Below are 11265 nucleotides of genomic sequence, written 5' to 3'. Positions count from 1 at the left end.
GGAGAATTGTTTGGCAACATTGGATCATCTTCAACATTTAATGTTTGGTATCTACTATAATTACAAAAGACACTACATTGAGGGGGCTTGCATGGCCTCTCTTCTCCTTCTCTCTCATGGGGGAATTTTTCCTTGCATGGGATTTGTCCATCTCATTGTTCATTGAGAGAATTTTATTTTCATCTCTTTTTGGGATGAGTTTTGTCCAGCTGAATTTTCTCCCCCTCTTTATCTATGAGAGATTGCATTGCATTTGTACATGGGTACCTAATATGACCCAATAGTCAGGATCCATCTTGCATTCTTTGCATTTGTGTACATTCTCCCTAAGTTGCATGTAAGGGGGGTGTTGGTGTGAAATGGGTATTTTACCTAGCATGCTCATCACCTAGGTCCTCATCACACATGTGACTCAAGCTTACAAATAGGATACACACATAGGTCCTAGGAATCTTTGTAGTAGTCTTAGTTGGCATGTAATATTATCTTATCACATTTAATTATTGTTTCCTAGGTTATGGTGTTAGTTGTTTCAAGTAATAAGATTAAGACACATGTCATAATCTTATAAAATCCTAAGTTTACGTTGACCTATATAACCAAGGGGTACCCTTTGTAATCAACTATCAAATAATAATAATATATCATTTACATCCTTTGAAAGAATAACATTAGTTTTCATAGCTTATCTTTCTTGTGCTTTGATGAAGTGCCTAGATCTTGGGTAACTATAATCTTTAGCCAATCTTGAATGGTGTAGAGCATTCTATATCAACTCTTACATTTGTTTTAAATACAATGTTTGAGATTATCTTGAATTAAATTTAAATCATTATTTGTGTTTTGAAATTAATATTTTAATTCAATTTTCTCCGAAATAATATTTTTGAATCATCCTAGAAATATTTTAGAGATTAAATATTTAAAAGTAGGAAAGAAAAAATAGATGGTATGAGTTTTCCACAGTCCATAAAGTTATAGAGTGCAACCTTTTGGATTAAATTGTGTATATTTTCATTTGACGTTTTAAATTGTGTATGTTTTAGAAATTAAATATTGAAAAGTAGAAAAAAATAATATTTATTTAATCTGAATAACTATTTTAAAAAGAGGAAACCTAATCTCATTTATTCACATTTATATGATGCATCCCAATTTCCTTGAGAAAAATCTCATTTATTCACATTTATATGATGCATCCCAATATTCTTATATGTATATACACACACATGCATCGCGTAGAGAGAGAGAGGGGGGGCCCACATTAGTGGAGGTCACAAGAGGGGCCTCTTCTTCAACACATTTAACTCAATCAAGATGTCATTTTGGGGATTCAAATATGAATTTCCATCTTGAGAAATTTATGACCTTACCATTTAAGCACAACATTAGAGCTACTTACAACAAACCGTTATACTATGAAATCAACCCCAATTTTAACATGTAATTACTTACTTATTACCAGCTAATAAAAAAATAAAAAATGTATTAATATTCCTCCTAAATACCGACTTAAAAACTTATTGATAAATTTTTTCGATTCATTCCATTAAATTCTATTTTATAAACTATCCTTTAACCTCACTGATTAAAATTCTTATAATTCTTTTCTTAAACAAGGGATACAAGTTATCCGGTTTGTTTTCCGTTTACCTTTCTCTCAACATTTAAATTTGCCATAAAAAGTTAAAAACAGAAACTTATTTAAAATTAAAAAAGTACTATAAGTTTTTGTTTCCTAGCAACTATTTTTGTCTACAGAAAATCTGAATGCAAGGCAAATTCTGTTACGGTCAGATGGGTGGGCTTCGTTCTGAGGAAAATTAGAATTTGTGAAGGAAGGTGTAGCGCTACATTGCAGGGTCTCGCTTTAGCGAATTCTTTTGGATGATTTTGATTTTTAGGTTTGTTGGTGGGGATTCAACAGCCAAAGGAGTTTATGCATATTTAAAATTGTTTAAATTGGAGGGATCAGCCCTGGATAGCAACTATGGAATGAAACCCTACTTTTTTGCTGGAGCCAGCGTAACCACATATCTGAGTTGGGAACTGGTTCGATTTGCAGGTAAGGGTTTGCATTTTGTAGGGTTTCAATTAAAAGAACACGTTCCCTGGTGCATAAAAAATGATTATGTCAATTAAAAATAAATTTAAATTTTAAAGGTTTTCTTTTTCAAGTGAAATTAATTGCTTAAATATAGGGAGGGGAACGGAATTATAGATGGATTGAAATTATAACAGGAAGTGGACCTAGGGCGGAAATGGAAATGATGGTTTACATTATGTATTGCCTATAAGGCAGTGTTGGGTATGGCTGGACTACATTAATAAGATTTGTAAATATATCAAATGGCCAAATGTACCTTGTAATTCTGCACGTCATCCGTATAACACGTCTCCCGAATTTTTGTGCCTTCTTATTGTGATGGGTAGATTTTGACCTTTGTTATGCTCATATAGTTGTTTCTGTTGTCACAATCCTATGGCTAATTAGCATCCTTAATTTTTGGGAAAAATGTTGCCAATTTCTAGTTATTGGACACTAGAATCATCTTCATGGGCTGTGGAAAATTCGTGCTTTCTTAAAATGTTGCCTGTGTTCTACAATTTAGGTTGGCTCATTGGCATACATACATAGTAGAATGAGAGTTATCTGTAAACTCCTACAATATGTTTTGGGTTTCTCTACTGGAATTATCTTTAAGGATAAGATAGTAGAAGCCGATGCCTATTCTTTTAGTAATGGCATCCCTATCCTAAAAAATAAACTGCCTTAAATTGGATGAATCATAATTCATTTTCGTGTCTGACAGTTTGACAGCTGGAGAGATTCTACATATCCATAACAATAATTACCATTTCTCGGTACCATGAATTTTAGGTTCCCAAGTAAACAACTAATATCCTGATACCATATAGATACACTGAGATGGTCCTATAACATAACCTCTGAATCTTTCATGGTGAATAGTATCTTTTGGGGTTCACTGAACCACAGATATTTTTCTTTCTTTAAAGATAAAGATGAGGAACAATAAACGAGGTAAAAGAAAAATTTTGAACCATGATGCAGCTCTTATTTGTGCAGAAATATGCGGACTTATAAACATTAAGGATTGGTGTGAGACAAAACCTTTCAAACTTGAAAAAGTGAGGATTTTAGGCATTAGAAAAAACTAATAGAAATTATTGTAAAATAAAAAACCTACCATGGGAGGAGCCCAATTCTTCCCTGGAATGCCAGTTTTTTGCAATATTTTTGTCTCTAGGATCCCAAAGTTTGCCTCACTAAAAGGGCTATGCTTGAAAGGAAATAGAACTGATAAAATAAACAAGAGAAGCTCTGCTAAATGTGTTTCTGAATCTACAGTGCAACAGAATAAGCAAAGCATTCACACATGAATGCAAGACATACCTGAAACCTTTTTGGAGAAAAACCCAGCAACAAACATGTCTGATAAAGAGAAATTTTTTCTTGTGCTGACATGATGTCTTTAATCCTGTTTCCAAATCCTGTTTCCAATCTGCCAGCATAGCCTTCAGAGAGCCTGTTCTCATTGTACTTTACAAGTTACTCTTGATCACATGATCAATCCCACAACAAGTGCCTGCTCTGGGAACCTGTCACAAAAACTTGTCCAAATACAATCCCAAGTGTGTAAACAGATTTGCCACTGTGGTGGTTCATAGGAATCAGCACCACTTGCCCAATGGGTAGTGACAGTTGTTTACAACAGTTGGAGAAATTGCCATTGAATGGGTGATTTTCCTCTGCATTTGAGAGGCGCAGCTCAGATGGGATACTTTAAGTTTAGAATATTCATGTCCATTTTACTCGAAAGTACAAAGGACGAAAAGGGGAGAATATGTAGAGTTGAATAGAGAGTAGAGTGTAACCCTAGACTGATGCCAACAATATCAAAGATGAAACTTCAACTGCCTAATACTTTTCAGGAAACACATGAGAAAGGACATAACAATTTCATGAAGAATGGGAGAGAGAGAGACGTAACAATCTGTAGACCATTCATCATCTTCCTTCAAATCTGAAAACAAAGTTTCAGTTCTTTTTCAACATGTAAATTAAAGAGAGCCAATGAAGGGTAGATTTCAAATCAGACAAAATGTTCTACCAAAAATCCCAAGAAGAAATTGCAGACAAAATGTTCTACCAAAAATCCCAAGAAGAAATTGGAGACAAAATGTTCTACCAAAAATCCCAAGAAGAAATTGGAGACAAAATGTTCTACAAAAATCTCCTTATTTGCTAAAAAAATGGGCTTAAAGTCCCAAGGAATTCCCTGACCAATCTTCTTGGTGCTTTGCCAAAAAATAATTTCCAGTCACAACCCTCAGTTATGTAACCCCTTTACAATGATGTAACTTTACATTTTAGTCCACTTTCCTGTACAACTGTTTCATTTTTCGTTTTTGGACATCACAAAATATTTAAATTAAATCCCAAAGTCTAGAAATGAGCATATGTTTAATAGCTCATTTAAAAAAATTACATCATAAACATTAATAGGACTGACTTTATAATTAAACAATAAGTCTTTTCCTAAACTTGACAGGTGTCTAATAATTGCAGCATTATGTTGAACAATTTGTGTGCATTGGCTGTAGGTGTACTTCTCTTCAAATCATTTTGTCACATTTTTCACAAGTGGAATTTGTAGATGCTGATCTTTAAACATTTTATTGGATGGTGAGCAGGAGTTGTCAATGTTTGCCTTTGCCTTATAGATGGATGACATCAATAACTCATCTAAGAGTCTCTAAATGTGTTACCATTTTATCTGTATTATTTTGAAATTCTGTTTATGCACCCAAGGCATAAGACATAAGCAAAACGGGAACTGCTATTGATGAAAAATTAGGCGTAATCACTTTTATGCCAGCATACCATTTTTCATGTCTGGATGTCTTAATCACCTTGATAAAAAAAATGTTCTTATTCGAGGTAAATGCACCTGAATGAGTTGTGTATATTTCTATCAAATTTGGAATGTTTGATACTCAAATGTGGGTGGTATATCATTCCTCTTTTATACTTTTTAACCAAAAATTTCAATTCATCCTACTCCAAATATTCAATATGTTCATGAATGTTAATGTTTGTTTTTTGACCAAGATGCTCATTCTTGGTATGCTCCATGAGTTTTGTCTCCTATATGTATTGTTTTGTGTAGAAACCCTTATGGGTTATCCAACCTCCGACTTGCAAATGTTTGTGTTTTTGAATGATTTGTTTTTTGATTTGCAATTTAGTGTACTCAGAATTATTCATCAGCAATGCACAAGTTCAGAAATGTCTTCAATCTCTATTGATATGGTGGTTACAGCAGCTAGGACCATTAATATAGTCTTCTAGCGCCTCATGATTTTTACAATTCTTCCATAGCAACACTACAAGATTTTATTAGCATAAAATCTACTAATTTCTGAATAAGGTTTGGACTGATTGCAACGACAGTGAGTCTCAGATTTTGATATCAGACCTTAACATTCCTGTAGCTTGTATTGATGACCCAACAAGGCATTTATGCACACGGCAATACATGTAAGGAACATTTCTGTGCATCATAGACTATGACAGCCATCTACTGGATACCCCTTTGTTGCTAAGACTCACAGAGGCAACCTGAATATTACCCAGAAATATGAATTGGGACTGTAACAGCAATAAGAGATGCGTTTTTTCCTGAACATACAATGACTGGGATCCCTACGTAGCAGCCTCAAATAACAACAGCAAGTCTTTTAGACTCATTACTAAACAGTTTTTTGCAAATAAAACATGTACTTCACAGGCAACAAATGTATATTTAAAGGCAGACCTGGAATATCAATCGACCCCAATCTGAAGGTGATGAAGGCGGCTACAGGGGTTTGCAGAATGTAGAAGAAGCAGCCAAAGACTCCTTATTCAATCTTCTTCATAAATCTGAACAAACATCTCCAATTTGGTCTCCACAATGACCACAAAATTGGCAAGGTACTGTAGCATTTACTGTAGCGCGACACTGTTCACGCGGGTACTGTAGCAGCTTCCAAAATAAATGATGACAATGCATTGGCAATGTTTCCTCCAATCTGATCTTTCAACTTGGAGATGAAATTCATTAATCAGCTCAACATTCCATGGATTCTTCTTCAATTTGTGCATAAATAGTGACCCTGAATGAAGTCACTCCCAATGGCAAATATCAGTGATTATTTCAGCACCTCAGATGCCCTAACTTCGAAGAATTTACGCTCTCCAAAGTGCAAAGGTTGAAACCTTGGTTTCTTCCTCTCTCAAACTTCTCCCATTTCAAAAAGCACAATCATCAATAATGAGCTCTTCCTTCAATTAAACCTTTTATATCCTCTCATAGAGCTCGATTTCTCTCTTATTAGGCATTTATGATTATTAAATGACATCTAATATTAAATGTGCACAAAGTCATTTAATATTAATAATCACTTGATATAAGAGCCTAATAAAATAATATAAATGGCCCCCTCATTAATGAAGTCATGACCCATAATAATAAAGTCACTTATAACTTTATTATTAACTTTTAATTACTAAATTATAACATAAAGTCATTTAATCATTAATAACTTCATTAATATTTAATACCTCACCAAGCCGTCAGAAATGGAAGTCACCACTGCAATTCACCGAATGACTAAATACCTGGCTAAAAATAGTAAGAGGGTCCTGTTGACGTGTATTTTGTACACTATCAAACACAGAATAAAATACCCACGGGTATGTTATCCTCTCTTGAATAAAGCCTCTGATTGCTGAAGATATCGCGAAAAAGGATCAATCAGGATGACTCCAAGGTTCTTCGATGTAGGGTCTCTACGTGTGGATAAGCTCTCTGTGGTATGATTAATAAAAGGAGAAGGCCGACTTAATTAAGCAATAAAAAATGATACCTCAAGCGCTCTTCTTTTTAAATTTTAATTTAATAATAATTAATTTCGAAATGCCTTTATAATTGAAAATTTCGATTTTTTAAGGCTTCAAAAATTAATTATTAAATGATATGCGCTTTTATTAAATGTCAGTTTGATTTTAAAATATCTTGGAGTTTTAGCGAAATTGGCATTTAATGTGTCTTAGAGGACATTGGCGCCTAGGCATGGTAAAAATATCACTTTGTTAAGAACCTCGCTTTGGTCCCTGGGAGAGGGACAAGAGCGCCTTTTCATTTTTTAGCCTTGTATTCCTTACTTTTACGTTCAAAACCTCATCCTTGGCGCCCAAAATGGCATTGTTATTTGGAACTTCGAGTTTAATTCATTCGATCTTTGGAAGGAGTGTTCCTTAGGACATTTCGCCCTGGTCCCTTTGTGAGGGACAGGAGCGCTTTAGCTAATCGCCCTTAAAATTTGTGGTCTTTGCAACTCCATTCCACCTTGAAGCACTTTAAGTATCATCCCAAACTCGTGCCTTGACCTCGATTCGTCCAAATTTGGAGGGGGAAGCTAGAAAATGTGTTTTTTTTCCCTGGTCCCTTGGTGAGGGACAGGAGCAATTTTGCTATTATGAGCTCACTTGTGCTTTGCTAGCCTTCGAAATAATCTTCAATGGATCCATTACGCCCTCTTCCATTCATCTCAAACACGAAACTTGCCTTAACTTTGCAAGATATTTACCTTGTTAGAAAATCGCTTTGGTCCCTTGGAGAGGGACAGGAGCGCCTATTGCCATTTGGGTTGTTTCTCTTCTTTGTGGCCTACTCAAGTTATATTCAACGGGCAAAACATACTTCTTTTGACCTCTTCAAATCATAAAATTGTCTTGATCCTGCAAGAACAGTGCAAATTTGAAATTCAAGCTCCGGTCCTTCAGTGAGGGACAGGAGCGATTTTTGTCCTCAAGGCCAAATCACTACAATTTTCATCTCAAATTTCCTTTGCTAGGGAAGATTTCACCTTACTTCATGCTATGAATAAAAGTTAATGTCCAAAAAAGGCCTAAAATTGTGCATATAAAGAAAAGCGCTCTGGTCCTTCAGTGAGGGACAGGGGCGAATTTGACCTTCTAGGCAAAAAACTTCATCATTTCATTGTCAAGTCTGGATGCTCTATCATGCTCATTTCGTCCTTCATTGTGTCTTTGATGTTTCAATTTGACCAAACAAGGTCAGGAATGACTCAAATAAGCCTTTTCGCCCTGGACCCTTGGTGAGGGACAGGAGCACTTTGCCTTGGTCCTTGGGAGAGGGACAGGAGCGAAATTCGCTCTGGATCCTCAGTGAAGGACAGGAGCGAAATTTGACTTTTTGAACTCTCTATCAGGATAATTTTTATGGAATATAACATTTAAGTATAAGAAAGAAGAAAGACACTTATACTTTAAGTTATATTCCATATATACTTTCAGGATGTTTGAGAGTGGTTTCAGACCTCCAGGAGTTATATTGCAAAATCTAGTTTTTTGAGGTTTTTCAGTTTCCAGACTTAGTCAAATTTCAGGATCAGGACATTCCAGACTTAACCAAATTTCAGGATCAGGACTTTCAGACTTAGCCAAATTTTCAGGATCAGGACTTCACTCTAGCAGGACCTGCTATCCTATTGATCTCCCCGACAACACTCAAAAATGCAAAGGCTAACTAACAAAACCCTAAAAGACCTAGAAAACAAACCCTAAAAAGCAAAAAACATGGGTCCCCATTTGCAATGGGGCGATGTGTGAAAACGTCACAACAGGTCCATCCCGCAGATATTTGACTTACTAAAAATAGTATGTGTAGCAAAAAGAGTCCAAATGAAGCTGAACGAAAGCCAAACCTACAAAACTCTGACCACTGGAGAAGCTGCATACCTCAAAGGGCCCTCTATTCAATCTTATTAGCCTATGAGGGTCAGTGACAGGCTAATCTACCAGGCTAACAGATGTCAACTAGGAGAGATCACATTTTGTCACCAATGGTCCTACTAACAAAGTTAATCAAGATTTCAAGAAGGCTTCTCACTCTTTGAAGCCTAGCTGTTTGATAGTATCATCAGTCTAAGGTTCAGCTACTCAGCAGGTACAATTGAGTTCTGACTTGCAAGGGTATAGTTATTTATGTTGAAATGTGGCGACTGATCAACAAAGTACTGTACACTCAACACGTATCCTCGCACTGTTGAAATTTTTTTGCCGTTTTTCGTTGATGAAAACCGACATTATAATAAAACCCTAAAAAGGCCGACTTTGTTTGTTGCCCTGAAAATGCATGTTATAAGCGGCTGGGATGCTTAAGGCATTGTAAGGTTGATGTACTATTTTTGCTGGATAATAAGAAAGATTGGATGGCTGTGTATGGTGGACGTAACCCATTCTGGGTGAACCAAGTTAAATCTCTGTGTTATCTGTGTCCTGTTTTATTTCTTTATCTTTTGTAATTAAATCTGCATATAATTGTTAGTTCATATTTGCTTCGGATCTGCTTGAAACCCTAACAATTGGTATCAGAGCGAGGTTTTCTGTAAATTGGCAGGACTTTCAGGTTTGAGTGGGAGCAATGGAGGATTCCAAATTCAAGGTCGAAAAGTTTAACGGTCAGAATTATCAGTTATGGAAAATGCAGATGGAGGACTACCTATATCAAAAGGATTTGTGGCGGCCATTGGAAGGAAAGACAAAGAAACCGACCACAATATCAGATGAAGAGTGGGACATTTTAGATAGAAAGGCACTGGGATCCATTTGATTGTGCCTTGCATCGTTTGTAGCATTCAATATAACAAAAGCAAAAACGACTGTAGATTTGATGGCAACATTGGCTAAGCTGTATGAGAAACCCTCGGCTTCGAATAAGGTATTTCTTATGAAGCGTTTGTTTAATTTGAAAATGAGTGAGGGAGGATCTGTAGCGGAGCACTTAAATGAATTTAATACAATTACCAGTCAATTGTCTTCGGTAAAAATTACCTTTGTAGAAGAGGTTAGGGCTCTCTTGATTTTATGTTCTTTGCCAGAAAGCTGGAATAGCTTGGTTATGGCTGTAAGTAACTTTGTTTCTGGTAAAAATACTTTGGTATTTGATGATATTGTTGGTGTTATCCTAAGCGAGGAAATGCGAAGGAAAAGCATAGGTGAGACTCCAACATCATCGGGTAGTGTTTTGAATGTGGAGAATAGAGGAAGATCAAAGGAAAGAAGAAAAGGCCATGGGAATGAGAAGTCATGAGGGAAGTCAAAGAAAGGATGCTCTCAATCTAGAGGAAAGAAAGATTGCTGGTACTGCGGAAAGCCTGGTCATCTAAAGAAAGACTGTTGGTCTCGGAAAAACAAAGGAGGAGACAAAAATGAAAATGACAGTAAGGAAGCTAATATTGCAAGTAATTTTACAAGATGCTTTAATCTTATGTTTGGATAATGTTAATGATTCTTGGGTAATAGATTCTGGGGCTTCATTTCATGCTACACCCCATAGAAAATATTTTCTAGATTATGTTCAAGGTGATTTTGGATAGGTATATTTGGGTGATGATGAGCCCTGTCAAATTGTTGGAAAAGGAAAGATAAAGATCAAGTTGCAGAATGGTAATGACTGGTTTCTGTAGGAGGTAAGACATGTTCCTAATTTAAGAAGAAATTTAATTTCTGCAGGGCAACTAGGTAGTGAAGGTTGCATAGTTACCTTCTCAGACAGTATGTGGAAGGTCACTAAAGGATCATTAGTAGTAGCTAAAGGTGCGAAGGTAGGCACATTATATCTGTGTACTGGTAACACTTACTCTACCTTAGTTGCTACAGATAAAGTTACTGCAGGGACAACAACAATAAATGTTGCAAGAACAGATTCGATAATGTGGCACCATAGGCTTGGGCACATGAGTGAGAAAGGGATGAAAATCCTTCACTCCAAAAATCTATTGCCAGGACTAAAGAAGATTGATTTAGAGTTCTATGAAAACTGTGTTTATGGTAAACAAAAAAGAGTCATATTTCTCAAGGTTGGGAAAGAGAAGAAGAGTGAGAAGTTAGAGCTTGTACATTCAGATGTATGGGGACTGGCTCAGGTATCATCTCTTGGTGGCTCCTGTTATTATGTTATTTTTATTGATGACTCAACCAGAAAAACATGGGTATATTTCCTAAAACAAAAATCAGATGTTTTTGAAACTTTTAAGAAATGGAAAGCTTTGGTTGAGAATGAGACAAGAAAAAAGTTGAAGTGTCTCAGATCGGATAATGGAGGTGAGTATTGCAGCAAAACATTTGAAGATTATTGTTCCTTAAATGGGATTCGAAAGCAGAAGACAGTT

General features: G+C 35.9%; 1 protein-coding gene across 4 annotated transcripts in view; it reads left to right on the top strand.

The window, feature by feature from the left end:
* The first annotated feature begins 1683 nt into the window (after positions 1-1683).
* The window catches only part of LOC131036643 (F-box/kelch-repeat protein SKIP4), a 29717-nt gene continuing 20135 nt past the window's right edge, over positions 1684-11265 (top strand). For 2 of the 4 annotated variants that reach the window (XM_057968575.2, XM_057968574.2), the window contains exon 1: positions 1686-2065. The gene's annotated coding sequence lies outside the window, so the exon portion shown is untranslated. Of the gene's footprint in view, positions 2066-11265 lie in introns of all 4 variants that reach the window. The other 2 variants (XM_057968578.2, XM_057968577.2) reach the window with 2 other exon arrangements.

The sequence above is a fragment of the Cryptomeria japonica genome, chromosome 1, assembly GCF_030272615.1.
Source record: "Cryptomeria japonica chromosome 1, Sugi_1.0, whole genome shotgun sequence".
NCBI lineage: Eukaryota > Viridiplantae > Streptophyta > Pinopsida > Cupressales > Cupressaceae > Cryptomeria > Cryptomeria japonica.
This window is presented reverse-complemented; position numbering and strand designations above follow the sequence as displayed.